Raw genomic sequence first — 16,266 nt, 5'->3', positions numbered from 1 at the left:
CAAAACCCCTTTACAGGGCAAGTTCTGATTTGTCAGTAAAACAAAATAAGGCCGTTATTAAAACAGAATCACTTCCTGAGTGATTCAGATGAGCCTAACTCTGACTGGTCATCGGAGGAAGCGTCCTCTCCCATCGCATCTTTTGACAAGCTGTCAAAACCTGTTTCACGCAACAGCTGATACTGCAAATGGTTCCTTCAGAACAAAGCTGACACAGCTCCGACTCCCCAAGAGTCCATCCATTGATGCAAAACAAGTCCACCTGTTTGTCGTGACCTGGAGACGACTCTGGACTGACCTGATCATACTGTGGTTTCTCCACGGACTTCGGTTACTGTGGGGTCCACGGATTCCTCGACATCTCGGATCCAAAAGAGAGTCTCCAATAAGGGTACGTAGGCTTGACAGATTACGTCTGATGTGGTTTTATAAACCATCAATTATAGCACATATGTCAGAGTCAAGGCCCGCGGGCCAGATGCGGCCCGCGGAGCATTTTTATGTGGCCCGCGAGATAAATATCAAAAATATATTAAAACTGGCCCGCTGGCCGATTTTACCGCAAAGACTACAACTCCCATGATGCTTTGCGGCGCCAGCGCGGAGCAGACGCGCCCCCTCCTTTGTGTTTTGTTAGCGCCGCCGCCGAGGCAGTCAGAGGTAGTTGGGTGTCTGCAGCTCCGCTGTCTCGGACAAACTACGCTCCTCTCACTCAGCGCCAAGTTCGCTCAGCTATTTTCTGACGTTGAAGCCCAGAAACGGAGATTCTAGCCGCTCAGTAATGTGTTCACGACTGAAAGAGAACGTTTTTCAACTAACGTCCAGACAGAGCCGATATAACTCCAGCGAGCAGCGACACGCTCAAACCAGCACGACTCTGTGGCTGCTGTCGTGTTTCCCCCCTGACACACAACAACGTGGTCAAGCTGCTCAGACATGTTCATCAGCACAAACCCATGTGAGCACCTGTTGTCATCTAATGTTGTCATTATTATGATGAAGATGAACAAAACAACAGGAGTCTCCTCCTCAGCTCAGATCAGCCCCATGATGCAGGTATCTGGCTGGAACAGGTGAGCATCACAGTAAACCAGTGGAGCAAACTGAGCTTTAAATATGTTGGTTTTATGCTCTTTTTCTGCTCCAAAACATGAAAGTTAAAAGGTGAGATGTTGCATTTTCATTTAAGATAAAATGATATCTTTATTTTGTTGTTGGCCCGTGAGAAAAGATTTAACCTGCAGTAAACAGGAAGTGGAAAGGCTGCAGATAGATGAATAGAATAGAAAATCCCTTTATTGTTCCTCAGTGGGGAAAGCTAGATGTCACAGCAGCGATGACACTTATTACAGGAGAAAAAAAGGAGAATAAAAAATAAGATTAATGAATAAACAAGAAAACATAAATCCTGAATAGATTTTAAAAATGCTGAATATACCACAAGTAATGAATACCACTGATGCCTTTAATTTAAAACGGACTTGCTCGTGTGTAATTTGGTTATTCCACATTCAGTGTTAATGCAGAAATGTTTGTTTCCAAATTTAAAGGTTCAAAATTGCATACATGTTGATAAAGAAAATGTACAAATTTGCCGTCACTTTTTCAAAAAATATTAAGTTTGGCCCTCGACTCCGTCCCAGAGTTTCATTTCGGCCCCCTGTGAGTTTGAGTTTGACACCCCTGAATTATAGTTTATAGCAGACCAAATTCACTCCCACTCAGAACTCAGTTTCTCCAGATACAAAGGTTCTGACAACATCACATTAACACACCATCACACCTCACATTCCATCCACTTAGATTCATTCATCACATAAAGTGTTTCCTAGTTGTCATGTTTTTAATTGTTTAGAAAATAAATTTCTTACTTTTTATAAACTTGACTCTCTCTGAATTAATACAAAGCGTCTTACTATCCCAGAATAAACTAAGAATTCTAAATCTTCTGGTTAAACATTCAAAGACCAATCAGACTGGATTTCCATATTTATATAGAAATTCACATCTTATTGGTCAAATGTAGTGTAGTATATTGAGCTTAAAAAGCACCCAAAATACATACACATGCTAACCCTACAATGCGTGGGCTCCCATAGTCAAAAATATGACTGTCAGGTTGATTGGTCAGTTTAAATAGTCCTTAGATGTGTGTGTGCATGTTTGTTTGTCCTGTGTGTCTCTGTGTTGCCCTGCGATGGACTAGCAACCAGTCCGGGGAGAACTCTGCCTGCTTGCTCGGTGACTGCTGGGTATAGGTACCAGCTCCCCACTCAGGATGCTATTGACCCTTTGCACTCATGTCAGCTGATCACGTGGGTCCACCACTTTGGAAGGCAAAAGCATAGTAAACAGTAAGCAACACAAGTGCTATACAAAGTTGTAGCGTGATGAATTGTCCACTTCTGACCGAAAAGGCCCTGCTCAAAGCAAAACCAGAAGTTTCTGACACAAAACTAATCTGCATGTGTAACCTAGGCAACGCCGGAGCGGCAGAGCTCCAGCGTCACACAGGGGTTCACAACGACACAGGTGGGGAGCGAGGGTGCAAAACCAGAGGGACAGAGACACCAGAGAGCAGAAGTTTGCCTGCAACCTCTTTTATTAACTAAATAAAAGCCCGTCTAAAATATACAACTAAACGTTTGAGTCCATAAAAACAGTTTAAAACGTTCTTCAAAAAGACCCCAAAAGATAGTTGGGCTCCTCCCAGATCCACAACGTCACAAACAGGATGGGAAAGGCGGCGTCCCGGTTTCAGCGTCCGACTCCAGCAGTCTCTGGTCCCGCTCTCAGCAAGCACTCGTCTCAGGCGTGATCTCCCGGGGGCTCTCGCCGCTCCTCCCTGACAAGGACAGAACACTGGGGCAGAACTTTTGTCTGTACTGGCGCAGTGCAATCTCTTTCTCGTAGGATCGGCCCATACGGCGCGTCACCCAGCATACAACAGAGGAAGCCGTTTACTCACGGATGCAGGCAGAGGTCCAACCTCTGCCCTGCTGTCATTCAAAGGCGTTGCTCCCACTCGTTGTCGCTGCACGTCAGGGATGAACCGGTCCTCCTGCGATCCAACAGATTCCGTGCTACGTCCACCTATTAGTCCAGTCCCTCTGCCTTCGGGTTTCTTTTGTCTCTTTTTCCTCTCTCCTCCTGCAGTTCTGCAGCTTCGTCCCTTTATCAGCCCGCTAACTATGCGCACCTGGTGCGCTCTCCCAGTCACGCCCACCTCTTCAGGTGACTGTCATGTCAACAGTGGCAAAAACAATATAAACTAAACAGGCCCATAAAACCAACAACACACGACAAAATCATGCAATAACACAAAACTGTTAAGAAATTCCAACAATTAATAAAAGAATTTAAAGCAACAGAAAAACACACATTCCACTGTGTGACACATGCAGTGTTGCCAACTGTTTTTGACTGAAAGTAGCTGAAGTTCCCCCCAAAGTTGCTAGATGTCGCCAGATGCCGTCACGTACTAATTTGCATATGACACAATGACGTTGTCTGGTTTGCGTGATGACGTCACCACGTTTGCGTCATGACGTCACCGGTCTTGTAGAGTAAATAAAAAAAACACGTGATTTTATTAAAAAATTCTTTAATTTATTTTTTAATATTTTATTAAAATAAAAACCCCATAGAATACAAAACAGCAGCCTTTAAAACATCAAGGAAAGATGGCACAACAAAATGGAAGGAATATTTCTATTTTGTCTGAAGAGAATGGAACAACAACATTAAACTGATAGGAATGTATGTATGATTGAATTAAAATGAATTTTCTCTTGTAGTTTTCAAGTGCCTTGAGATGTATTCTTCTGTTGTGATTCAGTGCTATATATTGACTTTAAAGATTATATATATATATATATATATATATATATATATATATATATATATATATATATATATATATATATATATATATATATATATATATATGTAACCCAGAAGCTAGAACCTTAATGAGGTATTAACTAATTGGCTTACTAATATGATCCATCCTCAATTTAGATAAAATATAAAATATAAATTAAGGAAATTAACAATACTAATTAATAGATATCTAATTAACTAATAGATAATTTCATAATGAATTATTGGAAGGGTGAATAACTAAAATAACGAGTTTAATATTAAACATCGGTTAAAACAAGAATCTTGAACATCACTAACAGAAACAGAAGAGGAAAGCTGTATACTATTGGTCCAGGTGGGAATCTGAAATTTCATTGGCTGAGAGAAATAAGTCCCGCCTCCGCGAAATAAAACCGTGCGACGCAGCTGAGCGAGAGGAGAGACAAACGGCTGTGCAGCATGCAGATACAGAAAGCAAAGACTGAGCGGTTAGAGAGAGAGAGAGAGAGAAAAAAAACAACGGTCGAGGCCGTGAAGAACCCTGATTTGGGTGCCGCATAGATAGAGGGAGAGGCGGACTTGACTCCTTCTAATAAGAGCTAGGAACTTGGAACCAACGCGGTGAGTAAAGAAAAAAGAAGAGAAAAAGCTAACGATGCAACTTAAAAAAAAAAAGGAAACTTAAATAGCTTATCAAATTAATTCCATTCTTATAGATTTGTGTGGAGACGACAGAGTGAACCAATCCTCTGTAGGAGGGAACCGTTGGAGCGCGTTGGTGAGTGAATGAGATTAAATTCAGTAAATTATTAAATTCAAAAAGCTAATTACAGCAACCGAGGTGACAGCAGTGGGCTGCTAGACGTTAGATCCCAGGAGTTAACATCTCAAACTACCAGTTAACGGTGGTAGGGCATATAGGAGTTAACGGCTCAAACCGCCAGTTAACGGCGGTAGGGCATATGGGATTCCCAGGAGTTAACGGCTCAAACCGCCAGTTAATGGTGGTACGGCCTAGATGTACAAGGTCCTCAGGGGCGTTATAGCTAACGCCATAGAATTAGCAATGCGTCCCTTAACCAAACATTTAATAATAAAAAAATAGATAAATAAAAATAAATAAAAGCTAACTGATTAGGGAGGAATTATTTTACAAAGGTGGACCAAAGGACCAGAATTTATATTTTGTTGAATTTTGTTATAGAACATTTTATTTATTTATTTATTTATTTATTTATTGTGTTACAGATATACAAGGTGTCACAATGCTGTATAGAAACACAACTAAATGTATCCTTGTTGTCATGAATGTATTTCTTGTTGAATAGTGTAGAGTAATAGAATCTAACTGAGCCTATTGAGCTGAACAATTGTTGTCATATGTAATTATATTTCCAGAGCTACTGAGAATTATTTTAATAGACAATCAAATTGATGTTATGTTAGTTGAACTGTGAACCCAAACATGATTGGCTATGCCAATAGAGTGAAGCATTTGTTTAAGTCTGTAAGACTTTATGCTGTGATGTGACGAGAAGGGTCGATGCCAACTCGCTAACAGTCCTGTTGTTTACAGGCTGGGTTTTTTTTTTCCTTGGGTTTGATCCCGACTCCTATGATCACTCACTTGGAACGAGAACTGGATTTCTTCCTGACGAGGGAGATGGCGAGCCTTAACCACTGAACGAACCAGGACATCTCAAGTAACTGAAGAGCAGACTGCTCTCTTCTGTGAACAATCTCAACGGTGCGGTAGGAAAAAATCGCACCACCGGACTCTGACTTTCACCCCAAGCGTGGGGATTTGACTTGACGCCGGCTGACTTGTGACTCATATGATCAAATCTCATACCGACCATTTTACTATTGTCGATTGTTTTCATCTGTTTTTATGTGTTATCTTTATGTGTTATATCTCCCATTATTATTAAAATTTAGTATATAAACCGTTTCATGCTATACCCGTGACTCCAGTCATTCTTAAACAACCTCCAATTCTCCCCGAACCTAATTATTGGCCCATTTGTTTATTTTTTCTTTTAATTATCTTATTGTATCCTGTAATCCGGTTACATAAAACTTGGCGAGCCAGCCAGGAGAATTGTAGAGTTGTTACCTTAGCTAACCATTGACTGACATCATAAGAGTGCCTGGAGGTCACAGTGGTTTGCCATTTTGGCATTATTGGTACTTTTGAGTGTTTTAAAATGGAAGTTGTGAAAACAGAAAAGGTCAAAGTTTCAAATGCTGTTTTAATCAGTGGGTTAACTGATACAGACCTTGATAACGAAGTCTTTGGGTTTATGGAAGGATTCGGACCAGTTAACAGGCGCATTAAGTTACCAAACTGTGATCAGATTATTGTGGAGTTTCAACATGAAGCCACTGTTAAGGAATTAAAGAAACAATGTTTACCCTATGACAAACCTTGTACTAGGAACCCAGATGTTTTCTTTCATATTCAAGACCTAGCCAGCGCGTACAGTCTAGAAACTAGCACATCTGCCACTGATGCCTATCTGTCAGAGCTCAGGGACATAGCTGCGCGTAGCAATCAATCATTTAAAGACCTTCTAATGGAGGAACTGGCAAAAATTGGGGAATCTTTAGGACGGGATACCCATGCATCTGAACCAGTCACTGAACCAGAGCCAATGCTCCATAGTGACCAAGTTACATATTCCCTGCCTTTAACACCAGAAGTTAACTATATGAACAACTCAAAGGACAATTGTCCACCTACAGAGACTGGAAAACAAAACCCTTGCATTCCACCAAATCTTTTAAACACACCTGAGGTTCAGCGAGTTATTGTGGAACACATTGTTAAAAGCAGTGAGGTTATCCCTCCGCCTACTTCACAATACAGACTAAAACCGTTCTCAGGGCGAGTTCCACACCCTTCTTTTGAAACTGACTATGATACTTGGCGTAGTAGTGTAGTGTTATGCATAAATGATCCTTCACTCACCAAGTCCCAAATTGTACGAAGAATCGTGGAGAGTCTGTCAGCCCCAGCAGCGAGCATCGTTAAAGCTCTTAGTCCAAAATCCGACCCGGAAACGTACCTTGAACATCTCGATTCAGCTTACGCAGCTGTCGAAGACGGCGACGAGCTCTTTGCTCGCTTCTTAAACACAAACCAGGACAGTGGTGAAAAACCTTCCGATTACTTTCAGAGGTTATACACCTTGTTAAACCTAGTTATTCAGAGGAATGGAATTTCCTCCAGTGACGCCGACCAGCAGCTGCTCAAGCAGTTTTGCAGAGGCTGTTGGGACAGCTCGCTGATTTCAAACCAGCAACTCGAACAAAAGAAAGACAACCCGCCTCATTTTACAGCACTTCTCCTCAAACTGCGCACTGAAGAAGACAAACAGGCTACTAAAGCAGCACGCATGAAACAACACTTAGGGGCACAACGAACTAGAGTGTATTCAAATGTGCAAACAACATGCTCTCAGAGTAAAAACACTTGTGAACTGGAAATAGATGATAACTGTGATGACTTACGCAAACAAATCGCTGAGCTCAGGAGCCAAATTGCACAGCTTAAGTTTAACAACACAGATAAAAAGGCAAAGAAAACTCAAAAAGAGTCAAAACCCCGTGTGGGGACTAAAATTCCAGATGAGCCCAAACAGATTCAGCAGATAACAGCAGTGGTGCCCAGACCAAAGCCTGGATACTGTTTTAAGTGCGGAGAAGATGGGCACATAGCTTCTAGCTGTAGCAACGAGCCAAATCCAGCACTAGTTGCAACTAAAAGACTTGCTCTTAGACAGAAGCAGCGCGAGTGGGAGATGTCAAAGCCAATTGCTCAGTCTCCTCCTTTAAACCGGTAGAAGCTCCTATCGTGGGACAGATAGGTGCTAAAGTAGAACCAAGTCCCTCTAAGGAAAGGACAGAGAGACTTTTTTGCAAGCCAGTTCATGCTCATTCAGTGCCAAAACTTCCCAAAAGATTAGTGGGTGGGCGATGCACAGCTACAGTCTCAGTTAACAGTGTTGAATGTAATTGTTTACTGGATTCAGGGTCCCAGGTAACCACCATTGCCAATTCTTTTTACCAAGAACACTTACCTGACCTCTCAATTAAACCCATCAGTAATCTGTTAGAAGTCGAGGGCGCAAACGGTCAAGCAGTTCCTTATTTAGGATACATAGAGATAAGTGTCACATTTCCAAAAGAGCTCGATCAGTCTGGACTTGAGTTACCTACCCTTGCGTTAGTGGTTCCGGATATAAGCTCAAACTCTGATACACCACTACTCATTGGCACAAACACACTCGATCCTTTGTATGAGCAATTGTCTGCCAATAACTTACCTGATTCCAAGGCACTCTCTTATGGGTACCAACACGTGCTAAAAGCCTTAGCAGTCAGAAAAAAACAAAGCAAAGATGGACGAGTTGGTGTGGTGAAGCTTCGAGGGAGAACCCAAGAAGTTCTCCCTGCAAATAAAAAACTGTTACTAGAAGGGTTTATGCAACCCAGCCAAAACAAGCATGAGCCTTATGCACTCATTGAACAACCCACCAATGGTTCTCTACCAGGGGGTATAATTGTAGACTGTTGCCTCATTTCCTTACCTTCACATGGTCCATACAAAGTACCTGTTGTACTAAGAAACGAAACTAACCATGACATCACATTACCCACTAACTGTGTGATCGCTGAGTTAGTTAAAGCCGATCGTGTTATGCCATATCCAGAACCTGACAAAAGTGATCAGAATGTACTTGCGGCGTGTAGTTCGCAGCAACAGACTTCACCTTCAAACCCTCCTCTCAGTTTTGACTTCGGTACTTCGCCCTTGTCCGAAGAATGGAAAGGGAGGATCACCAACAAACTTAACACTTACTCCGATGTGTTTTCGCACCACGATCTTGATTTTGGTCATACACAACAGATAAGACATCACATCAACTTAAAAGACGAGACCCCATTCAAACAGAAATCTCGGCCGATCCATCCACATGATTATGAAGCCGTGAGAAAACATTTGGAAGCCCTCTTGGAAACCGGTATAATAAGAGAGTCGGAGTCTCCATTTGCCTCACCAATAGTGGTAGTTCGGAAAAAGAATGGTGAGGTACGTCTATGTATAGACTATAGAAAGCTTAATCTGCAAACCATTCGCGACGCATATGCCCTGCCTAACTTGGAGGAGTCCTTTTCTGCTCTCGCTGGATCACAGTGGTTTTCTGTGATGGACCTCAAGTCAGGTTACTATCAAATAGAGATGTGTGAAAAGGATAAACCTAAAACTGCTTTTGTTTGCCCGTTTGGGTTTTATGAATTTAACCGTATGCCACAAGGAATAACAAATGCTCCAAGCACTTTCCAACGGGTTATGGAAAAGTGTATGAAGGACATTAATCTGAAGGAAGTGTTAGTTTTCCTAGACGACTTGATCGTCTTTTCCAACTCCTTGGAAGAACACGAAACCAGACTTTCTCACGTTCTTGAACGGCTTAGAGAATACGGACTCAAGCTATCACCAGATAAGTGTCGTTTTTTCCAGACATCTGTGCGTTATCTTGGACATATAGTATCTCGAGATGGCATAAAAACCGATCCAGATAAGGTGGAAGCACTCAAAACATGGCCGAAGCCTCAGACTTTGAAGGAACTCCAATCTTTCTTAGGATTTACCGGTTATTACCGACGCTTCGTTAAAGATTACTCAAATATTGTCAAGCCACTAACATCTCTCACGGCTGGTTATCCACCCAAACGGAAAAACTTTAAAACACCACCATGTAGATCAAAGTACTTGAACCCCAAAGAACCCTTTGGGAATCGTTGGAGCCAAGACTGTGAGAAGTCCTTTCAAACTATTATTGAAAAACTTACCACTTCGCCAGTTCTTGGCTACGCTGACGCAAAACTCCCATATCTAGTACACACAGATGCTAGTACGACCGGACTCGGTGCAGCGCTATACCAAGTGCAAAACGGTGTCACACAGGTAATCGCTTATGCAAGTCGCGGTTTAAGCTCTAGTGAAACTAGGTACCCTGCGCACAAGTTGGAGTTTCTAGCCTTAAAGTGGGCCATAACAGATAAGTTTCATGACTATTTGTATGGGAACACATTCACTGTCATTACTGATAATAATCCGTTAACTTACCTCTTAACAACGGCAAAACTCGATGCAACGAGCTATCGTTGGCTAGCTGCGTTGTCCACCTATAATTTTGACATCAGATACCGTGCAGGTACACAGAACGTTGACGCGGATGGCCTGTCTAGGAGGCTGCATGATAAACCTGAAGACAACTCAAAATTCACTGAGGAATGCCAACGACTAGATGAGTTCCGATCTCATCTTTTATCCTCTGTCAAAGAAGTCGAGCTTCAACTTCAAGCCGAAGCAGTGAAGGCAACATGCCAAAAGCACATGGTCTTGGATGAGACTGATTCTCCTTGTGGTTTAGTTCAGTCACTTGCCATGTCTGCAGCGGCCATTCCAGACCTATTCCAGTTGGAAGACAATAGTGACAGTTTCTTTGCTGTGCCCAAGTATAACCATGCTGACCTTGTCTCCTTGCAGAGGAAAGATCCAACCATTGGCCGAGTCATTCAGCTGCTTATGACTGACAATAAACCGCCAACTGATACTATTGCAGAACCCCCGGTGGTTCTTAACCTTTTGAGAGAGTGGAAACGGTTTGAGTTTCAAAATGATTTACTGTACCGGAGACGCCAATTAGGACCAGAGACATCATTGCAGTTAGTCTTGCCTGATTCATTACGTTCAACAGTCATGCAAAGCCTACATGATGATATGGGGCATCTTGGGGTTGAACGTACGACAGATCTCATTCGGTCCCGTTTTTACTGGCCAAGAATGGCTAGTGATATCGAAATCAAAGTTAAAACTTGCGAAAGATGTATCCGTCGGAAGGCCCTCCCTGACAAAGCTGCTCCAATGGTGAGTATTACCACCACCAGACCTATGGAGTTAGTTTGCATGGATTTTCTCTCCATAGAACCAGACAGTAAGAACACTAAAGATGTCTTAGTGATTACAGACCATTTTACAAAGTATGCAGTGTCCATCCCAACCAAAGATCAGAAAGCCACCACCGTCGCGAAGAACCTGTGGGAACATTTTTTAGTCCACTACGGGTTTCCTGAGCGTCTTCATAGTGATCAGGGACGGGATTTCGAATCACGTACAATCAAGGAACTTTGTTCTTTACTTGGTATCCGTAAAGTCAGAACGAGCCCTTATCACCCTCGTGGCAACCCCGTTGAACGGTACAATCGTACATTACTCAGCATGTTGGGAACTTTACAAGCCACTGAGAAACATCACTGGCGCGATTTTGTAAAACCACTTACTCACTCGTACAATTGTACAAAAAATGACGTGACGGGATACTCTCCCTACGAGCTAATGTTCGGTAGGCAGCCTCGGTTGCCTATAGATATTGCCTTTGGGTTACCGCATTTGAACAAGCCCTCTATAACTCATTCTCAGTATGTTAAAGAACTGAAGAGTCATCTGGAACAGAGTTATGACATTGTCATAAAAAACTCTCAAAAAACAGCGAGGAAGAACAAAGAACGGTTCGACAGAAACATTCGTGAGTCCACACTAGGTGTGGGAGATCGTGTTTTAGTCCGAAATCTTCGCTTAAGAGAAAAGCATAAATTAGCAGACAAATGGGAGCAAACAGTGTATATAGTTCTCAAACAGATGGAAAACTTGCCAGTATACACTGTAAAACCAGAGAACGGAGAAGGACCCAACAGAACACTCCACAGAGATCTTTTACTGCCTTGTGGTTTTCTCTCTTCATTAGAAAATGAAACAGAACGCGTTACGAAACCTAGCAGACCTCATACAAGACAGAGTTCAGCCTTAGAACCTGACCCAGATGAGCCACTTGACGAAGAGGTAGATGAGTTTTATTACTCTGATCTTCCACAAGTGCTAAACCGACCATCCTATCAAATAGCGGTCACCTTGCCAAATAGGGAACTCATAGCAGATTCAGGACCGGTAAATAATATTCAACAACAAAACACACTATCCTTACACACAGGGGATCGCAAGGAACCAACCTTAGCTGGTAATGAAAATGCTGAATTGTCCTTACTTGACAAAGGCATCAACACCGAAACATTCTTACCTGACAGAATGAGTGAAACTGCGACATTCTTACCTGAAAGAGTGAAAGAAGCAGCAACATACTTACCTGAAAAAACGAAAAAAAACGAAGTATACTTACCTGACGTAGAAACGGGGGATGAAACTAACACAAACCTACCTCAATTGGATGGTGTCCTAAAGTCGCAGCAACGTGATGTAAGTTTTGAACCCATCATACACGATCAGACACATACATCTGAAAAGACCAAAGTCTTAGAGAATAGCTCATCAGCTCTGTCGGAAACAGAGAGCTCACTTCGTCCTGTCTCAGTTGAGAATCAAACCGAAACGGATGAGCATGATACTGTGCAACCAGAGATGTATGTCAGGAGATCTGAACGAAGTAGTCAGCCTCCTCAAAGACTAACTTACTCTCAATTGGGCAATCCACTAGTGACCGTAGTTAGGTCCCTTTTCCAAGGACTTAATAAAGCTTTTATTGACTCTCTTACTCAAGAAGTTGTGTACCCCGTAGAAACAATGCACAGGGACGTGCATGATATTTAATGGGGGAGGATGTAACCCAGAAGCTAGAACCTTAATGAGGTATTAACTAATTGGCTTACTAATATGATCCATCCTCAATTTAGATAAAATATAAAATATAAATTAAGGAAATTAACAATACTAATTAATAGATATCTAATTAACTAATAGATAATTTCATAATGAATTATTGGAAGGGTGAATAACTAAAATAACGAGTTTAATATTAAACATCGGTTAAAACAAGAATCTTGAACATCACTAACAGAAACAGAAGAGGAAAGCTGTATACTATTGGTCCAGGTGGGAATCTGAAATTTCATTGGCTGAGAGAAATAAGTCCCGCCTCCGCGAAATAAAACCGTGCGACGCAGCTGAGCGAGAGGAGAGACAAACGGCTGTGCAGCACGCAGATACAGAAAGCAAAGACTGAGCGGTTAGAGAGAGAGAGAGAGAGAAAAAAAACAACGGTCGAGGCCGTGAAGAACCCTGATTTGGGTGCCGCATAGATAGAGGGAGAGGCGGACTTGACTCCTTCTAATAAGAGCTAGGAACTTGGAACCAACGCGGTGAGTAAAGAAAAAAGAAGAGAAAAAGCTAACGATGCAACTTAAAAAAAAAAAGGAAACTTAAATAGCTTATCAAATTAATTCCATTCTTATAGATTTGTGTGGAGACGACAGAGTGAACCAATCCTCTGTAGGAGGGAACCGTTGGAGCGCGTTGGTGAGTGAATGAGATTAAATTCAGTAAATTATTAAATTCAAAAAGCTAATTACAGCAACCGAGGTGACAGCAGTGGGCTGCTAGACGTTAGATCCCAGGAGTTAACATCTCAAACTACCAGTTAACGGTGGTAGGGCATATAGGAGTTAACGGCTCAAACCGCCAGTTAACGGCGGTAGGGCATATGGGATTCCCAGGAGTTAACGGCTCAAACCGCCAGTTAATGGTGGTACGGCCTAGATGTACAAGGTCCTCAGGGGCGTTATAGCTAACGCCATAGAATTAGCAATGCGTCCCTTAACCAAACATTTAATAATAAAAAAATAGATAAATAAAAATAAATAAAAGCTAACTGATTAGGGAGGAATTATTTTACAAAGGTGGACCAAAGGACCAGAATTTATATTTTGTTGAATTTTGTTATAGAACATTTTATTTATTTATTTATTTATTTATTTATTTATTTATTTATTTATTTATTTATTTATTTATTTATTGTGTTACAGATATACAAGGTGTCACAATGCTGTATAGAAACACAACTAAATGTATCCTTGTTGTCATGAATGTATTTCTTGTTGAATAGTGTAGAGTAATAGAATCTAACTGAGCCTATTGAGCTGAACAATTGTTGTCATATGTAATTATATTTCCAGAGCTACTGAGAATTATTTTAATAGACAATCAAATTGATGTTATGTTAGTTGAACTGTGAACCCAAACATGATTGGCTATGCCAATAGAGTGAAGCATTTGTTTAAGTCTGTAAGACTTTATGCTGTGATGTGACGAGAAGGGTCGATGCCAACTCGCTAACAGTCCTGTTGTTTACAGGCTGGGTTTTTTTTTTCCTTGGGTTTGATCCCGACTCCTATGATCACTCACTTGGAACGAGAACTGGATTTCTTCCTGACGAGGGAGATGGCGAGCCTTAACCACTGAACGAACCAGGACATCTCAAGTAACTGAAGAGCAGACTGCTCTCTTCTGTGAACAATCTCAACGGTGCGGTAGGAAAAAATCGCACCACCGGACTCTGACTTTCACCCCAAGCGTGGGGATTTGACTTGACGCCGGCTGACTTGTGACTCATATGATCAAATCTCATACCGACCATTTTACTATTGTCGATTGTTTTCATCTGTTTTTATGTGTTATCTTTATGTGTTATATCTCCCATTATTATTAAAATTTAGTATATAAACCGTTTCATGCTATACCCGTGACTCCAGTCATTCTTAAACAACCTCCAATTCTCCCCGAACCTAATTATTGGCCCATTTGTTTATTTTTTCTTTTAATTATCTTATTGTATCCTGTAATCCGGTTACATATATATATAATATTATTCAAAAAATAGATATATATATTGTATATATATAATATATACAAAGTGGGTTCAGAAAATGGATGGATGGATGGAAATTTAAATGTGTCCACTAGAGACTGATCACACGTAATGTTAAGTCACATGACACATTTCCTTTTTCTGATCCAATCAGAATCTTCCAGATATGACGGAGGCGTGGTTTTGTTGGTGCTTGGTAAATCTGTCCTTTTTTGATTCGACTGTAAATCAAAACATCCAAATTATAAAACTATGCCCACGTCATCTTAAACTTCAGTTCAAAGCTTTCTGGAGAAGTTGTCGGAGTGGCCAATAGACCCTTTTACTACCTACGTCATCAAAAGTTGCGCGCACAGCCTGGCAACGAGAGTGAAGGCTTCCTCATTCACACTCGATACTAAAACAGCGTTTTAAACCCTTTGTTTTGAAGTTCTGAGCACATAAAAATGTCGGGTTGTTGCGTGTATGGATGCCAGAATCGCTTCTCTTCAAGCAGTGGACTGAAACTTTACAGAAATCCGAAGGGAGCACATCCATTTCAACAAAATCGGAGGCGTCTGTGGCTGCAGGCCATCAAAAGGGTAACTGCAGCCTTTTCTGTTTTTCCCATCCTAACACAAAGCTCAACTTTGAATAAAATTGCTGCTGCGTGGCTGCAGCATGACCCAAGTCTGGAACATCAAATGACAGAATTAAACAAATTAATACGCTTTATTTCATGCTTCAAATTAACATTTCATTCTAATTCATCTGTATTTTCCCACTGCATATTAGTGTAAACTGTATTTCTCTAAAATTAACACGATTGTACTCTGAGCACGCTAAAAAAAGAAACCTATGCTATACTCACCCTGCCATGCAGGTACAGTTGGCTGTGAAGACGTAGTTCTCTGGTTTGTTTACTATGACCCAAGCCTCGTACATAGCAGTCTTGTGTCCTTGTCTTTGCTAGGAAGGACTTCTGCCTTCAAGACGCAAAACTCAGAGTCTATGTCGTGATATTTTACTTTCTGTACGTGGCCACAGACAACATAGTTGTATGCATCTAACGATTTGTATGCCCGTAGCTTCTCACGTGTGTACTTACTGGGCCTCTCCACTAAAAACGTATATATCGGGCCACTGGATATCTGGCCACGCACCTACATCTTCCACCCATTCTGTAATGCCACGGGGATGCGGGAGTCTGTTGCCATTCGTTAAAGTGAGTTTAATAATATAACATTCAAGATTTGCCGGTGATAACCCCGCAGCGTAGCTTGATAAAGCCTGAAACAACGCCATTCTCTGTTGCCAAGCTGCGCGCGCATTCTCGCTGACGTCATATTGTTTACAAACAGTAAAGGGGTCTATTCGTAACTTTCCTCTTCAGCCAAAAGAACCTAATGAAAAGCTGGATAAAATCTGTTGCTGTTCCACCTGCTGCAATGGTTCCTTTCAGTATAAAAGCAGAACCATCGACCCTTTTTTGGTCTTGCTAGATGCCAATAAAACTGTCGTGGCCTGGGAGTATCTCAAGACAGGACTGGTCGGCAGCCGCGGCTGTGCTACAGGCTTCGGCTCCAGAAAGGTCCAAGCTGAACCTCTACACCTCCTGATCTACACGGGGACTTCCACCAAGGGTACGTAGACCGAAAGAATGGCGTCTCAGTGTGTGTTATAAATCTCCCAAACC

The sequence above is a fragment of the Nothobranchius furzeri genome, chromosome 12 (genome assembly GCF_043380555.1).
Source record: "Nothobranchius furzeri strain GRZ-AD chromosome 12, NfurGRZ-RIMD1, whole genome shotgun sequence".
Classification (NCBI taxonomy): domain Eukaryota; kingdom Metazoa; phylum Chordata; class Actinopteri; order Cyprinodontiformes; family Nothobranchiidae; genus Nothobranchius; species Nothobranchius furzeri.
The sequence above is the reverse complement of the archived record's forward strand: the minus strand, read 5'-3'. Positions refer to the sequence as shown.